The 17,425-nt window shown below is 44.7% G+C and overlaps 1 long non-coding RNA gene across 1 annotated transcript in view; it reads right to left on the bottom strand.

Moving 5' to 3' along the window:
- Nucleotides 1-5,821: 5,821 nt before the first annotated feature.
- The window catches only part of LOC107126664 (uncharacterized), a 56,180-nt gene continuing 44,576 nt past the window's right edge, over nucleotides 5,822-17,425 (bottom strand). Inside the window, exons 3-4 of the long non-coding RNA XR_001483324.3 lie at nucleotides 10,464-10,576; nucleotides 5,822-6,023 (exon numbers count right to left, since the gene is read on the bottom strand). This is a non-coding gene — a long non-coding RNA (uncharacterized lncRNA). The remainder of the gene's footprint in view (nucleotides 6,024-10,463; nucleotides 10,577-17,425) is intronic.

Raw genomic sequence — 17,425 nt, 5'->3', positions numbered from 1 at the left:
GTAAGCTAATCAGGCCCTGAGTTAGCTGTCTCCAAGAAGCTTAGAGTGTCCCACTTACCTACGGGTTGCAGGGCCTGCACTGCCAGTAGGGCTGGCTTTTAGGGGTGCTGCTGTTGGTGTGTGCTGTACTTGTTTTCTAGGATTGGGACAAGCATCCTAGAGCTCCTGGCTTTAAAGGCCAGGTCTGGGAACTGATGGGTGCAGCAAATGCAAACAGACAGGAAACAGGCCAAAGAGGAGATTCATTCACAGAAGAGGGCCCTGGTACAGTACTGCTGAGGTTTTGCTGCGGCCTGGACGCGGCTGGCTCCTTCGACTTACACAATATGTCTTCTCTCTCTCTTCACCTGCACTTATAAGAATCGGTGCTAAGCATATGTGCCTACCACAGTGCAGCCTGTAGATTATCTAGTGAAGAAAGAATTGCTGCCATTTCCCAAATATTAAACGCCAGGTTCTGCCTATGCGTAATTTTCTCAATCTTCACAACACACCTGCTAACTCCAGTTTACAAATGAGGAGACGTACCGGCCGGCTGTTGCAGGCGTCTGGTTTTAAGGGCAGTGGCAGTAGGGAAAATGATTTATTTTAGCATCAGCCACTGTGCTAATCCCTTTAGATATCATCTCATTTAATCCTTTTAACAACCCTGAAGCATTATCCTTATTCTAAAGGGACTTCAGACCTCTCTGCCGTCCACACTGTGCCCTGCTCGGTGCAGGAGTGTAGACTGGCACTGTTCCGTCTGGTGGTCTCCCCGACAGGGGCTCACCTGGAAACTGACCTTTGGGCTGGGACTGTGCCTCTGTACTTAGGCTGGCAGCCCATATTAGGACAGGGCACCGTGAAAAGCACTTTCTTACCGCATATGCACGATTTCACTCGGCCCTCACACAGCCCACGAGGTGGGCACTGCCACAGTGCCACCTCACAGGCAAGGAGGCCAGGCCCAAGCCCTGAGGACGCGCCGCTCAGGTGGAAGCCTCCTGGTAGCTCGCGGCAGCCTGGGGGCGCGCGGATTCGTCTCTGCGCTACGGCGGCTGCCGAGGACCATCCCGCGGAGGCGGCGCTTGGCGGCGGGTCCCCGGCCTGAGGCTGAGTGACGCTTCCAAGCCCGGCCAGACCTACGTCTGCAAGAAGAGCAGAGGGTCCTCAGTCGGGAGCGGACCCCTCTGCGGCCCCAGCCGGCCCTGCCTGCAGCCGCCACCTGAGCGTGGGCGCGGCTGCTATCTCCCACCCGCGCGTCGGCCAGTAAAGGGCTCCGTGCTTAAACATCATTCATTACAGAAGTATTGCAGCCGTCACACGGCATTTTAAAAACACGAATGATGATAAATGACTTTAACACTGCTTCCAATTCTGCCCCAAGCACAGCATCATTACCATTTGCATGCGTTTCACTTCATTCGATTTCCATGTGTATGGATTTGTTTCTACACAGCTGTGGTAAAACGCACATAATAACCTGAATCCAGGGTTGTTTTCCACTTTGTAACATGAACATTTTCACTGTGTTATTACAAACGCTTCCTACCTATAATTTTTAATGGCAGGACTTTAAAAAATTGGGTTGATAACGCTGTCACTTCTCTCAGCATCTCGCAAATGTTTAACATTGAAGTGGCTTCCAAAGCTTCACCTTTATAAATTATTCCTTTTTTTTTTTTTTTTTTTTTTTTTTTGAGGTAGAGTCTCGCTCTTGCCGCACAGGCTGGAGTGCAGTGGCGCGATCTCAGCTCACTGCAAGCTCCGCCTCCCAGGTTCAAGAGATTCTCCTGCCTCAGCCTCCCCAGTAGCTGGGATTACAGGCATCTGCCACCACGCCCACCTAATTTTTGTACTTTTAGTAGAGACGGGGTTTCACCATGTTGGCCAGGCTGGTCTCGAACTTCTGACCTCAAGTGCTTCCCCCTCAACACCGCCTCGGCCTCCCAAAGTGCTGGGATTACAGGCGTGAGCCAGGGCGCCTGGCCCATTCTTGTGTATAAAGTCCTTTCAGTATTGAGATCAGTTTCCTTAGCTTACATTCACAGGAGTGAAAGTGCTAGGTCAGAGTGTGAACATTTAAAAGCTTTCGGTATTATTGCCAAATGGCTTTTCACAGGTGACTTAGGGAGGTTTTGGTACTTGGAGCATTGCTACTTATATCCCATTTTTTTCCCCCAGGAAAACATCTAAAATGTGCTTTCATTGAGAGATAGTGACCCTTTCTGAGAGTGTCTACATTTAATTGAGATCAGAGCTTGAAGTTGAAAATTTTGTGCCCTAATAGTGGGCCTTCAGACATCAGAAAACAGGGTAGGAAGGTTCTCACGGGTTAGGATTTTTCTGGTGACCCTGAATCAGGGAGCCACTTATTCTGCTTTCACTTAAGGCTAAACCTAGACTCCCAGCCCTGTGTAGAGTTCTGAGGGACGCCAGGGTCATAATGCTGGTGGTACAGAGTTCGTCTGGAAGAAGTGAAATAATTTATGAATTCACAGAATATTGATCATGATATCCTTCCTCCTCTAGATGACAAGGTAATAAAGAATAATGAGATGTGATCATGGGAAATAGCCACCATGAGCAGCAGCCACCAAGGCACATAAACACTGTGGAATTGACCCTGCTGTCAGCATGTGGGTTTCTGGGGTGAGAGATTAAACCAAACTCAGTCCAGCTTCTTGTTTACTCTGTGTAAATCTACTTACTGTCAGGAATCTTCAGGCCAGTGTTGCCACCACTTGTTCTGTCTGTGATTCCAGTGATGAGTAGGAGGTGACCGGCAGGCAGACTGTCTCCCTATAGGTAGGGAGCCTCAGAGTTCTGCAGAGACTGGGGTATAGGTAGAAGATGAAAAAATATCCTTTCTGAATCAACTCTTTGCCTGCCTGGGAAAATCCCTACATTTCCTACCCACACTTTCTCTGCTCTAGGACCTAAGCCTTGGAGAGTTCCCCCCAGTTCATTGACCAGCTCCCTACACTAGAGTCCTTTTGTAGTGGGCATTGGGATGCACCACTCAGATTTCTCTTTAGGATTGGTGAACTTATTCCCTCAAGCTGCTGGGGATTTGCTGGCAGACAGACTTCTCCAGGAAGTGCCTTAGCTGAAGAGAGATGCCTCACTCAAGGTCACACCCCGTTCCCCTTCCTGGAGCAGCCCACATCCAATGAGCTTTACTGGTCTAGCACCCTCACCCCACCTTCAGAGTTCCCTGTGGGGTCAGCAGATACCTTTGCTGAGACTGCTTTGCAGTCCAACTTCTCTCTCTGCACAAATTGTTTATCATTTTCCTTCTGTTTCGAAGGTGTCAATCCGAAGACCACTCCTAATAAATGTTCTTCATGGAAGTTTCCATTTCTGTGTTGGCTTCTGGGAAACTCAGCCTGTGACACCAATCCCACATGAAATATTTATGTGCTACTCCCTGAGTCCCTTGTTTGATAAACATTATCTAGCAATAACATGGGGATAAGGTCACAACTCAAAATAGGCTAGCTTACAGCTTTGCAGCTTGTTTTGTGTCACTTCTTTTTTTCTGATTCTCACGAGCCCTGTCACACTACAACTCCTATTTCTAGGTGTGGAAGACAGAATAATGGCCCCCAAAGAGGACTGCATCCTAATCCCCAGAACCTCTGTATATGTTAATTACATGGCATAGGGAAATTAGGATTGCAGATAGAATTAAGGTTGATAATCAAGTGATCTTAAAATAGGAAGATTATACTGAATTTAACAGGCTCAATGTAATCACAAGGATCCTTAGACGTGGAAGAGGGAGGCAGAAGAGAATCAGAGTGAGATGTGACTATGGAAGAGAATCAGGGAGATGTGAAAAGTACTCACTCGCCAGATGGAAGAAGGGGTCATAAACCAAGGAATAAATGTGGCCTCCAGAAAATGTGAAAGGCAAGGAAATGGATTCTTCCCTAGAGCCTCCAGAAAGAAGTGCAGCCCTGCCAACTCCTTTATTCTAGCCCATGTCAGAGCTCTAGCCTGAAAAACTGTAAAATAATACATTTATGTTGTTTTGAGCCATTTAATTTGTAGTAACTTGTTACAGCAGCAATAGGAGACTAAGACACTGGGCAAATCTGCTTCCTTCCCAAGGGCTCACTTATAGGTGAGGCCGCAGCAGGAATAGTGAGGAGGAAGCAGTTGGAACAGAACAACCTCTCACATGAGTAACGCTTGGCCCTCCTGTCTTGATGCTACCATGAAAGAAGAAAGCATCTAATATTTCTCTATAATCTACCTCTTTAAAGTGAAATAATAAATCTGAGAATTTTAGCAGTAGAAAAAAGGATAAAGTTCATCTTTATCAATGACTTTCAAGGTTTCATTTTGCAGAGGAACATTTTTTAAAAATAGGGAATCACAGACATACAGTATCTAAGACATAAAAGTGGAGCTATCCTGATTGAAGCCCAAGGCCCATGGCCTTTTGCCTCCCCTGAGGAACTCTAACTTTCGCCTCCCATAAGGAACTGAGGACGAAGGGCAAAAACCATCCACCTAGGACACTTGGCCCCTGGACTAGTTAACAGCAAAACAAAAATTAGAACTCAAGTCTCTACCTCAGCCCAGTGCCTAGGCAAAGAGATTGACTATAGACTGTTCTCAGAACACTTGTGTGACAGGCTTCGCTGGTCAATGAGATTTCTGCAGCATCACAGGACATCTGTGAATTTCCTATGGACAGATCTACACCTCTTCTTACATGTTTCTTGTGGATGTTTCACTTTGTTATACACTGGATCTTCACACCTAGAGCCAGTCCCACTGGAGATGTGAAATAAGCAGCTTACTACATGATGTGACTGTGTGACAACACAGTCATCTGACTCCAAAGCCCTCCCCCAGCAGTCCGCCAAGATGCCTGACACTCTACCATTGGAGTCACTAAGGTATTGCCTCCAAAAGCCTCCCTTCAAAATTTAAGTACATTTCATTGATTGCAAGGCTCACACTGTATCATTTCTAAACATCAGGGCCTAACAAATCTCTGGATTCTTTTTTTTTTAATAGTACATAAATGAATGTAGCATCTTGCAATCAATGTCATTTTAGATTTGAGGAAATATGGTATGTGACTTGGGCGAATGATAAATAAATTAACCCATTAACACCTTTGAAGGTTGAAGCAGATCAGAGTCCTCAAAGAATGGAGATAGGAGTGTGTGTGCATGTGTGAGTGTGTATGTGTGCAAGGTACAGTCTCCGCACTAGGAAGGATCTGAGCAGACAAGAACAAACACAACAGGGAAGTGAGGGAGACATGGGAAAGGTTTCTTGGGCTGTGTGGAGTTTATATTCTGACATAGAAATTGAATAAATTAAGATCCTCATTTGGAGACATGGGAAGAGGTTTTTTGGATTGTGTAAAGTTTATATTCTGACATAAGAAATTGAATAAATTAAGATCCTCATTTGTTCTTGGCAGCAAATGAGATTCCAAAATGGTTGCTAGAGTTATGTTACAATGACATTCCTTATTTCAGAGTCTATAATCAAGCAAATCAAGTTAATCAAGTAAATATAAAATATATAGTTTTAAATGTAACTCATTCGTTCTACCAAATGGACATACTCATCATTTCTCTGTACTGGCTAAAAATCAGATGGTCGCTAACATGAGCCTTAAAGAGTAACAGCTGGTCAACTAGACTTTTGTTTGTCCAATAGTTCATTTGGCTAAATGAACTATTAATTCATTTCACCAGCATCTTCTGACTTAATCAAAGGTCAGCAGCCCAAAGGTATTTGCCAATCCTAGGATGACATTTAAGATCTAAAAAATAAAAATATACTTTTGAAATACAGACATGCATTCATTAACTAATAATTATGATGAAGACAAGAGTTTATTATTTAAACAATTTTGTTTGAGAACAGAAGGAGAAACCAAAATTGCAATCCAGGGACTTGTTATTTCGTCTTCCCTGCTGCAAAAATTAGCTATCACTTGGTGTCCAGCCAAGGCCATGAAGTCCCACTTTGCTTGCCTTTCATTATAAATTTGGAGATGTGCTCCTCTGGAAAACAAATTGGCACTAACATATAATAAAATTCTCTGCAAAAGGACAACAGACCTTTACAAATCACACAGAGGAAAAACAACAGTTTTCTGCTAAAAAAAAATTCATCATGTCACTGTCTGTAATTCACCAATATGGGTGCAAATGCTTGGAATATTTTTATGTTTGGCAGAAAAGATAAAGGTCTAAAGAAGAAATATCACTGATGGCTTAACTGAACAGAACATAATGAACTGAAAATCTCTCAATTTTAGCAGCTCCCTCTTCAGCCCTTAGAGCACTCCCAGTAGTGGTGCAAACCCTGTACTTCCTGCAGAAGCTACTGGCGTTTAGCAATGTGCTAGCTGATCTGAGGGAAGGCACAGGGAGATACAGAGATGCAGAGGTTGACCACTGAATGCAGCCCTAAGTGAGCAAATGGATGGAGAGAGCTCAAAATCTTGCAAACAGGTACCATTTGTGAAATCAGTTCCCCTTGTTTCAAACTCATTAATGGTGAGTTCCTGTATGCTGAGTTTCTGCAGAACATAGCCCATCTGGTTAGAAAAATGCCTACACCATAACTCTGCAGACATTTTCTAAAAACATACCATGTGCAAGGCATTGAATGGGGCACCATGAAGGATACATATTGACAATGTAGAGTATACCTGCCCCCAGGGAGCTCACCATCCATGGTAGAGACAGAAATACCACAATAGGAAGATGAGCAGGGCGACTGTGCTGTCACCCAGCCACAAAGGATAATGGGTGTGATGGGAGTCACAGAAGGGGGGAGTTGCATCCTGATGCTGGATGGTGGGAAGAATGGAGATGATGTTCGGTCCACATCTTAACAGAAGAGTAGAATTTTAACAGGGAATGACGAAGAAAGTTCATTTAGGGCAGAAGACACAGCATGAACAAAAGAGATGATTGCAGGAAAATGCAGGGGTGTTTAGAGCAAAGGTGAGTTACTTGGGGTGATAGTGATGGAAAAAAAGAGGCTGGATTGTGCTGGTTTGCCCAGATGTTGTCTGGCAGGACTGAGGAAACTGGGAAGCTGTGGAACAGGGGCATATACTATCAGGTCACACCATGTGTCTTTGCCACCAATCCATCCTTCACGGGCTCAGAAGAAGGAGGAGTAAATGCCTGTGATAGCCTGATTTTCTAGCAATTACAGGAATCACTGCCCTGCACGTGGTCTGACCTCATGCCTTAGCCTTCATCTACAGAAACTAAGGCTTTATTGTAGTCTAGCAGCCACCACAACAAGCCCACTTACAATCAAAACGCCCCCTGGGATACCAGCCAAAGGGAGCAATGAGGGCAGAGCCCAGCCAACTGAGTGATGCTCATCCACCCCTCAACTTGGAGTTGAATTCACAGAGGTAAGCCCCATATTACATTTAGAACATTTTCAACACCCCAAAAAGAAATTCTATGCCTCTTACCCCCTCGGTTCTATCTACCACCTCCTCAACCCTAGGCAACCACTAGATCTACTTTTTGTCTATAAAAATCTATAGAGATTTGTCTATTCTGAGCATCCCATGTAAGTGGGATCATGCAATAACACCCTTTGCATCTGGTTAGTTTCACTTCACAGAATGCTTTCAAGGTTTATCTATGCTGCAGCATCTAGCAGTATTTTATTCCTTTTTCATGGTCAAATAATATTTCACTATGGATACATCTCATTTTATTAATCCATTCATCAGTTGATGGATATTTGGGTTGTTTTGCTTTTTGTTCATTATGAATAATTCTGCTATGAACACTTATGTACAAGTTTTGTGTGGACATATGTTTTCAATTATCTTGGGTGCATATATATGAAAGTGGAATTGCTGGGTCTTTTCTTCTCCATTCCCATTTCTTCTAGCACTTAACATGCATATCTATTAAACGAATAAATATCTGTTGAATGAATGAATAAAAGCATCTCATCTTCTTAGAAGACTTTTTGGCAGTTAACTACAAAACACACCAACATTAACAACTACAATTGGCAGTTAAGCCTTGTCACAGTTCGCTTTGTGGCTTATTTAGGTTGAGGTAAGCCGGGGACTCCTCTCACCTGCCTGATCCTTCTTTTGAAGCTGAGGAAGCTGGGGTGGGTAAGCAGAGTGAGCATGGACCTCCCCAAATCACCCAGGAAGACAGAAGCTTATCTCAACTCTGGCAGGTTCTCAGAGCAGCAAAGGCCCCAGAATCTGGCTGACTCACTCCAGAAGACGGAGCTGCCAGGAGCCTAGTCAGCCACGATGGGGCTTCACAAGGATGGCACCTCCATGCTGGGCTGTGGGATGAGGACAAGAAGGGACAGGGGCTGCATTCCCACCGACCCACCAATCTAAAGATGCTCAGGGCCTGGTGTGTGTGTATGTGGGGAGGTAGGGGTGGTGGCCTAGGGCACATGCAACTGTGTGCACTTAGTATTCCTATGAGTATGCTGCTGCCCACAACCCAAGGGTTATTATCAGTCATAAAGGGACACATGGAGACTTGGAATTCTTATCCAGACAGCAGATGCCACGGTGAGGCCTTAGCCCATACCTCGCGCACCCTCCACGCTCCTGCCCAGCCAGCACCGGGCTGCTCAGCAGGACAGCACAAGCACCGGACAAACTGCTTTGGCAGCTGTAACCCAGATTTATTCAGGGCAATGGGCAGCTAGGCAGGTTCCCTCCCAGCTGGTGCTGGGTAGGGCCGTGCCCTTCCATGGTTATCCCTATGGCATGCCAGGCTGGGTCAGACTCCTCACAGATGGTCTGGCAACACTTACTCTGACCCAGCACACAGCTTCTGGGGTTCATTGGTCCAAGCAGAGCTACAACAAGCGGCTTGGATTTCTAGGGAAGGAGCAGAAGGAAACTCCTCCTGCCACCCCTTGCCACCCCCTTTCCTCCTCCTATTGACTTTCCATCTGCCCTTCAAGGCCCAGCTGCCCACACACAGCTCCTGCCTCTTGTCATTGTGGGGCCCACATGGACACCCCCTCCTTCCTGTGCTCTCTCATAGTTTGATGGGCTATTTTCTCTCCAGCAAGACTAAAATCCTTAAGGCAAAGAATAGTTCTCCTTCCATAACAGCTTTTTTGAGACTTTCAGAACAGAGCCCCCAATTCAGAATTCAACAAAAACATTTTCTCAGCCTCATCGAGCCACTTTCATGTCTGATAGCCATACCCACTGGCCTGGCCCTTACTCAATACCTCGATGGTTCATTCAGCATGTAGCCAATATTTCATGCCTAAATAAGAACAGTCATGTTTTTAAGATGTCAAAAGGAGCACATGTTCAACAGAGAAAATACAAAAGCATTAAAAAAAAAACTACCCATCACCCCACATGCAGAAGTAACTCCTATAAAATGTTGGTGTGTATGTTCCTCTTATTTTTCTACTTGTGTTTATTACTTTTTTCAAAATTGTGATTCAAATGTGCATGCTGTTTTACAACAAACATTATGAATATAGCATAGTGCTATTTGATTGGATTTTTTGCAATTTTAATGGCTATGTAATATTCTATCACATGGATGTCATGTGTTTTATTTAATCAGTGTTTAATTGTTCCTTATATTGGTTGCTTTCCATTTCAAAATTTATAAATAATGCCATGATGAATAATCTTATACAGAAATAATTTTGCACACTTCTGAATATTCTTTTAGGATACTATGGGATCAAAAATTATAAACTTCTTCAAATTTTTTTTAATTTCCTTTAAAATAGAGACAGGGTATCATTATGTTACCCAGGCTAGTCTCAATCTCCTGGCCTCAAGCGATCCTCCCACCTCAGGCTCCCAAAGTGCTAGGACTATAGGCATGAGCCACTATTCCTAGCCAAACATTTTTAAAGCTTCTTAAACTCATTGCCTAATTGCCCATCAGATGAGTTATAGCAATTTACACTCCTACTGAATTTGCCTGCAACAGTTTGTAATAGGCATCTTCCGATTGGAATCCTCAAAATTAAGAGAGGACAAGGGTTGAGCAGGTCCAGTGATATCAAAAGGTGGAGTAAGAAAAAGTAATACCCAGGCACAATGCTATGCAGAACGGAGAGCTATGTGTTCACAAAAATACCTATATTCGTCAAGAAAATGTTACACCATCCCACACACTCCCTACCCCCAGTGTCCTCTGCTGTAAGAGGCAGGCAAATATATAACACATTTTAGAAAGTGTTCCTTCCAAAGCCAGCACAAAAGCAAGCGTCCTTTCAGTGGCAGAGCGAGGAGGAATCTCAGTGTCAGGAATCCTGAGTCTCAAGGCCCAGCTTGTCTGCCATTCCCACAGAAACATACCCATTGGGTGCCTTCAGCCTGACCCTCAGTTTCCCCATCCAAAAGTTACAAAGATTATGAGAAGCTACACAGTGGGATTATGTGAGCGTCAAACATGATCAAGTAGGCCAAAATACTTTGTAAACAGTCAAACGCTGACCTTATTGCTAAGACTGAATGCTTGAAGGGGTAAGCACTATTCACTTGAGAGAAAGACGTTCTTCCCTGGAGACACTGGAAGGACAGAGCGCTGCTGCAGCATCCCCACAGCACCTAAGAATACAGGAGAGTCGCTATCAGCGACTCTTTTCCACATTGCAGAGACTGAATAAGAACTAGTTTCTGTAAGTCACAGGAGGAGAAAGAAAAGACCTTTGCCTATTTAAATTCCGGCCCACAAGGTTCTGCTTTAGACATGGCCAATTCAAGGTTTTTCTTGGTCCTTCATGTCATGGGGATTTAACTGCTCTACATTTGCAGGAAGCTTAATTGGCTCCGTTGCTAGAGGATCTGCTCCTACCATTTTCCTTTGCATTCGTGGCAGGCCTCAGAGGAAAAGCTGGAAATAATAATGCTGCAAGGTGAAATGAGGCGATGTGCTGGAAATTGCTTGGAAGAGTATAAAATACTAGGCAAAGGTAAGGTCTGATTATCACCCCTGGTGTGGAAGCACTAGCTATGCAGGAGAGCCTGTGTAGCAGTCAGGTGAATTCCAGTGCCAGATCCATGTGGTGTTAAGTCCTGGCTCTGTCCCCTACAAAGTGCACAACAATGGGCACAGTATTTTACCCACAAACCCTTGTTTCCTCCTCTTTCCAGCACCTTCAGCTCCCTGAACGTGTCTTTGTTCATGTGTTTGCTAACTACCTTCTTCCACAGAAGCAAGCTCTAGGAGGCAGGGAGATTTTCAGCCTTGTTGACTGGAAGATCCCAAGACAAGGAAGAGCGCCTGCCTCCAAAATTACTTGTCAAACAAATGAGTGCCTCTGGCACTCCCTTAGGACACTGTCTCCAGGAATTCTGTTTTGTCCCTCCAACCACTTCAAGGACTCAGCTTGATGTCTAGAATAAGGGTGACAAGTTAGGGTTGTCGGTGGGTGATAAGAGGATGGGCAAGGAGGGGGCACCACTGGAAAAATAATTAACCTACGTGAGCTCACAGCAACTTCCTTCAGGAAACTTGACCCACTCCTTTTTTCAAAAAAAAATAGCCACTAAAAGGATTGTGATTTTAGCATGGAATCTCTGTGGGCAATAATCATTCCTAAAAGGGAGTGTTAATTTTAGATTGAAAAATGCTCTTTGCTTTTGAAGAACATATACTCAATAAACATAATGTTTCCACTGGAAAAAAAAAAAAGATGAATAGACTAACTGCAAACCAGAAAAGCTTAATTCTTCAAATGTATATGGCCCCATACAGGCCAAGGCAGTCTCTGTGCCGGGATAGCAGTTCCCACTTCAGGCCTCCCTCCCTCTCTGCACCTCTGGAGAAAAGGCAGCTGGCTGTGGCCAGGCAGGGTGCAAGGAAGCCAGCCTCTCCTGATAGAAATTTGTGCGGGATACAAGTGCTGAGTCAGACCTGGGCTCTGCATCCAGGCCAGGACCTCACACTCACCAGCAGCTGTCAGGCGTAGGGATCCGCTCAGGACCAGTTCTGCTCTGCATCTACATTCCTAGCAACATATGTTGAGTGAATGATGGAGGAGAAGCCAGCTTGAATTAATGAGTGAATGAATGAATGGATGTGTGTTGAGGATGTGTGTGATGTGCCAAGTACTGCAGCAAGCACTGTCACCTACTTCATCATCTGCACAGCAATTCTGTGAAGTGGATGATCATGCCTATTCAAGGTCAGATAACTCAGGCAGTTTGCCAAAGAACTAACCCAGGACTCAACCCATTGTTTGGACCTACCAAATAGCTGATAAATCTCAATTTTGGGCTTACTACATGAGGAGTTCATAAGTACTTTAATCCTTTCTTTCTTTTCCTTCCTTCCTTCCTTCTTTTCTTATTTCCTTCCTTCCTTCCTTCTTTTCTTCTTTCCTTCCTTCCTTCCTTCCTTCCTTCCTTCCTTCCTTTCTTTCTTTCTTTCTTTCTTTCTTTCTTTCTTTCTTTCTTTCTTTCTTTCTTTCTTTCTTTCTTTCTTTCCTTTCTTTCTCCTTCCTTCCTTCCCTCCTTCCTTCCTTCCTTCCTTCTTTCCTTCCTTCCTTCCTTCTTTCTTTCTTCCTCTTTCTTTTGAGACAGAGTCTTGCTCTGTCACCCAGACTGGAGCGCACTGGTGTGATCATGGCTCACTGCAGCCTCGGCCTTCCAGACTCAGGCAGTCCTTCCACCTCAGCCTCCCAAGTAGCTAGAACTATAGGCAGTGCATGCACCACCACTCCCAACTAATTTGTTTTTTTGTAGAGATGAGGGGTCTCGCCATGCTGCCCAGGCTGGTCTCAAACTCCTGGGCTCAAGCAATCCTCCCATCTCAGCCTCCCAAAGTGCTGGGATTTTAGGCATGAGCCACTGCACAGAGCCTTTTTTTTTTTTTTTCCCAAAATGGTTGTAGGAAAGGAAGAGTGTCAGCACTATTATCTGAACCTAGAGAGGGTCTCTTGGCACTGTGCATGTGCTGTGGGATCTACAGTGAAAAAACTTGAGAGAGATAGTTACTGTATTAAACAAAAGAGTTGGGATCCAGAAGATCTTGAAGGTTTGAAGGAGGAGCTGGAATTAAAGTAATGCCCCACCCCGAATTTTTTCAATTACAAAAATCAAACCAATTCACTTAAAGTCCTGTCAGAGTCATTAACCTAACTCTATACAGAGGGAGGAGGAGAGCTTGCAAGAATCAGTAGTGATTCTTGTCATTAATTGGCTATGTCATAGCACTTACCCTGTGGTAGTCTAATTATCAGAGGGAGGGGCAGGGGCAGGAAAGGGCTGAGTACAAGATCAAGATTAATGTAGCTGTAGGGTAGTCCTCAAGGCCAGTAGGCCAAACTACAGCATTTGGTAGGTGCCTGAGGAAATTATAGGAGTTACATGGTCATTGCAGGTTCTATCTCATTGTTCCCATCTTATAAAGATGTAGCGAGGATTAGGTGAAATAATATATTAAGAACTTAAAGATGCATGGTACATAATAGTTAATAAATATTAGTCATTGCTATTTTTTCTAAGTCTTCCATGTTATAAATTTCTATGATGTGTATTTTTATTTACATGAAGTATTTTCCTCTTCAGGTTTATTTTCTTTAGCTAAATTTTCAAAAGTGAGATACCTGAATGAAAGGGTACAGGCACCCTTAGATCTCATGATAGTTCATACATATTACCAAATTGCTTTCCTAAATCATTAGAATGATATATGCCATGACCAGCCCCAAGGGAACCATCACTAGCGCTGGGTATTTTTTTTTTTTTCTTTTTTGAGATAGAGTCTTGCTCTGTCGCCCAGGCTGGAGTGCAATGAATGCAACCCTCTACCTCCCTGGTTCAAGTGATTCTCCTGCCTCAGTGCCCCGAGTAACTGGGATTACAGGCGTATGCCACCACACCCAGCAAATTTTTACATTTTTAGTAGAGACAGGGTTTTGCCATGTTAGCCAGGCTGGTCTCGAGTTCCTGACCTCAGGTGATTCACCCGACTCAGCTTCCCAAAGTGCTAGGATTACATGCATGAGCCACCATGCCCGGCCACACTGGGTATTAGTATTGATTTGTATTTATAATAATTGGATTGATTTTTAGGGTTGATCCTTCTACAAATACCCATCCAGAGAAACAGCAGACTGGGTTTAGCTGGATACAGGGCAGGGCCAACCAACCAACTAGAATGAAACCAAAGGCAGGAAAGGGCCTCTCAGGTCAGGGAAGACTGATAAGAAAACTAGCAAGGATATGACCATTCTCAGGTGCTCACGGCAGGAAGGAGTGGAGCCATAAGATGCACATTGACCCCCCACCAAGAATGCTGCAGATAAACCCAGATAAGATGAGAGACCTCTGAGGCCTGAATAGCTTGTTCAAGGAAGAAAGAAAGGACCAGTGGCAGGCAAGAAAAGCTCACAGAAGCCCAGCCCGTGTTGCCTGGCAACGTGTGGAGGAGAGGTGATAAAAGGAAGGGTCCCCAAATTATACTTTTCTGCAGAGGAATAAGAAGAAAAAACCTGTTGGAAAATTCAGGAACACAATACCTTATAAGGACTTCTGGTCACCAGAACTTAGTACTTTTCTGTTGTTTAAGCCACTCCGTTTGTGGAACTTTGGTAGGCGGCCCCAGCAGACAATGCAAAGGTCCTCCTGGATCTAGCCTCCCTTCATTCCTCTCCTCAGCTCTCAGTATCCCCCCTCATTCACTCTCCTAGCACAGCCGACCTCCTCCTATTGCATGGAGACACTAGGCACACTTCCACTTTGGGCACTTTGCAGGGCTGTTCCCTCTGCCTTGAACTTCCTTCTCCCCAAATCTGCCTGACTCCCTCCTACACCTCCTTCAGATCTTTACATCAATGTCACCTTCTTAATAAGGCTTTTCTTGACTACTTTGTTCAACACTGGACCTTCCCCTACTACCACCTTCTCGTTCCTCTTACCCTGCTCTGTTCTTTTTCCTGATAGCCCCAGTCCCTCTGACATACTATACTATTACACTCTCCTTGTTTATCACCTTTATTGTTTCTTGTCTGTCTCCCTGCACTGGAAGTTGCATGCCATGATGTCAGCAATTTTTGTCTGTTTTGATCACTGATTCCTCTCAAGTGTCTTGTACAGTGTTTGACACATAAAAGGCACTCAATAACTGACGAGCAAATGAATGATCTTGAGTGGCTGATGTGTCTGGTGTCTGTATGTGTGTGTGTGTGTGTGTGTGTGTGTGTGTATGACTTCAGTGCTTACTCTATGTCTACCCCATGCTAAGCACTGCTTGAATGCCTGTGGAAACCTCTTAACAACCCTATGGGGTAACAATGATTATCTTCATCTTACATAAACAAGGAAACCAAGACTTACAGAGACTAAGAACCTTGCCTATGCTTCTTCTGTAAGTCGGCACATCGGAGTCCATATTCACACTCCAGGCTTTCTGATCCCAATGCCACACTGGCTTCTTGCTGGGCATTGGCAGGGGCTCTGTTCAGGAGAATGCCCCATGTCCCGTTTCCTAGGGATCAGGGTAGTAGCCCAGGGCAGCTGCAGCCCAAGGCAAGTGTTTCTAGAGTGGCCCTGAGCCACAGCTGGCCACCACCCAGCTGGTAATGGCTCAGGCTTCCAGGCTTGGCTCACTGATGATCAGCAGGGTCCAGATCACCCTGGATCTGCCACTCACACGTGTGCCTGAGAGGGTGAGAGAAAGGGAAGATGAGAGAGGGCAGTAAATGAGGGCAGGGAGCAGCAGGCTATTGAAATTCTAGACTCACTAGGAGCCAAGTGGGCCGGGAGGCTGGTATTACTGACTGTGCTCAGCGGGCACCCAGTGGGCAGAAATCCCATTGCCCAGTTCTCCTGGGGCGGGGGTTGAAGGGCAGACTGTAACTCTGTAGTTGTATTGTGATGGCGAAGGAGGAAACAAGAGCAGCTGATCCGGCCTGGATCAGGAGTGCCCACGTGCAAACAGACAGGCCTTTGTGTCCTGGGCCCAGACAACAGGCTGCATTCTTCCCCCACCTCGGTGACGTCCTTCACGGACATGTCCTCAGAGTGCGTTTTCAATCAGCTACGGATCAGATGACACGGCATTCCCTCTGTTACCCACTCTTTGCCGTAGCTGTGCCTTCACTTGTCTCTGAGCACAGAGTTGGAGGCCAGCCCCAGCCCTGCCCTTGGGGTGCTTACAGTGGTCCCTAGGTAGCTGCAGGCCTCAGAGATCTCAGCTGTCAGAATCTCAGAACACAGGGGCTGAAAGGGCCCAAGAGCAAGTCCGACCCCTGCTTTTTATTGGAGAGGTGATGGAGTAAGCGATAGGGCCATCACTGGGAGCCAGGGGTCCTGCCCCTGACAGCAGTGTCCTTTCTGGTAGGAGCGTTAAGCTGCCCCAGAGTCTGACAGATACATCAGCCCCCACCAAAGGACCTAAATCACCTCCTGGAGAAGCCTGAGGGAGATGGCTTCTTGATGAAGGTAGACTTAATTCTTACTAGGCTTAATTCTGGCTGGTTTCCAAAGCAAATGGCTTTCCTTGCCCAAGCCAAATGCAGGAGACAGGAAGCACCCAAGGATGTTTATTGCTGTCCTGCTTAACCACACTGTGGGACCCCTGAATGATCAGTTACCTTGTGAAATGCTTCTTTCTCTAGATGGACAAAAACATCCCTTGGATACTAAAATGGCCATCTTTCCTGGCTTTTGGGGATCACGCTCTCAGAAATTAGAAGACTTGGGTTCTACTTCAGGTATGGCAACTTCAGACTGCAAGATCATAGAAAAGGAGCTCTCCTAACCCCTGATAACCACTGATCTGTTCTCCATCTCCACGATTTTATTTTATTTTTTAAAGAATATCCTACACATGGAATAATTGAGTATGTAATCTTTTTTTACCTTAAACTTTTAATTTTGAGATAAATGTAGGTTATGCAGTGGTAAAGAATAATACAGAGATTCTATGTGCACTTTATCCAATTTCCCTTAATGATATTATCTTGCAAAACTATAAAGCCGAGATACAGAATATTTCCAATAGCACAAGGATTCCGCATTGACCTTTTATTCCCATACTCACTTCCTTTCCACCCCCGCCGACTCCTTAATCCCTGGCAATCACTAATCTATTCTCCATTTCTAAAGTTTTGTCATTTCAAGAATGCTATATTTAAGGAATCATACTGTATGTAACCTTTTGTGATAGGATTTTTTCACTCAGCATAATTCTCTGGAAATGCATCTAGATTATTGTGTGTATACCTGCTAAGTATTATTCTACAGTGCGGATGTCCCACAGTTTGTTTAACCATTCACCCACTGAAGGATATCTGGGTTGTTTTCAGGTTTTGGCTCTATGAATAAAGCTATTATAAACATTAGTCTGCAGGATTTTGTATGAACATTTGTCTTCATTTCTCTGGGATAATTGCCCAGGAGTGTAATTGCTGGGTCATATGGTAGTTACGTGTTTAATTTTTAAAGAAA

The sequence above is a fragment of the Macaca fascicularis genome, chromosome 1, assembly GCF_037993035.2.
Source record: "Macaca fascicularis isolate 582-1 chromosome 1, T2T-MFA8v1.1".
Lineage (NCBI taxonomy): Eukaryota > Metazoa > Chordata > Mammalia > Primates > Cercopithecidae > Macaca > Macaca fascicularis.
The sequence above is the reverse complement of the archived record's forward strand: the minus strand, read 5'-3'. Positions and strand labels throughout refer to the sequence as shown.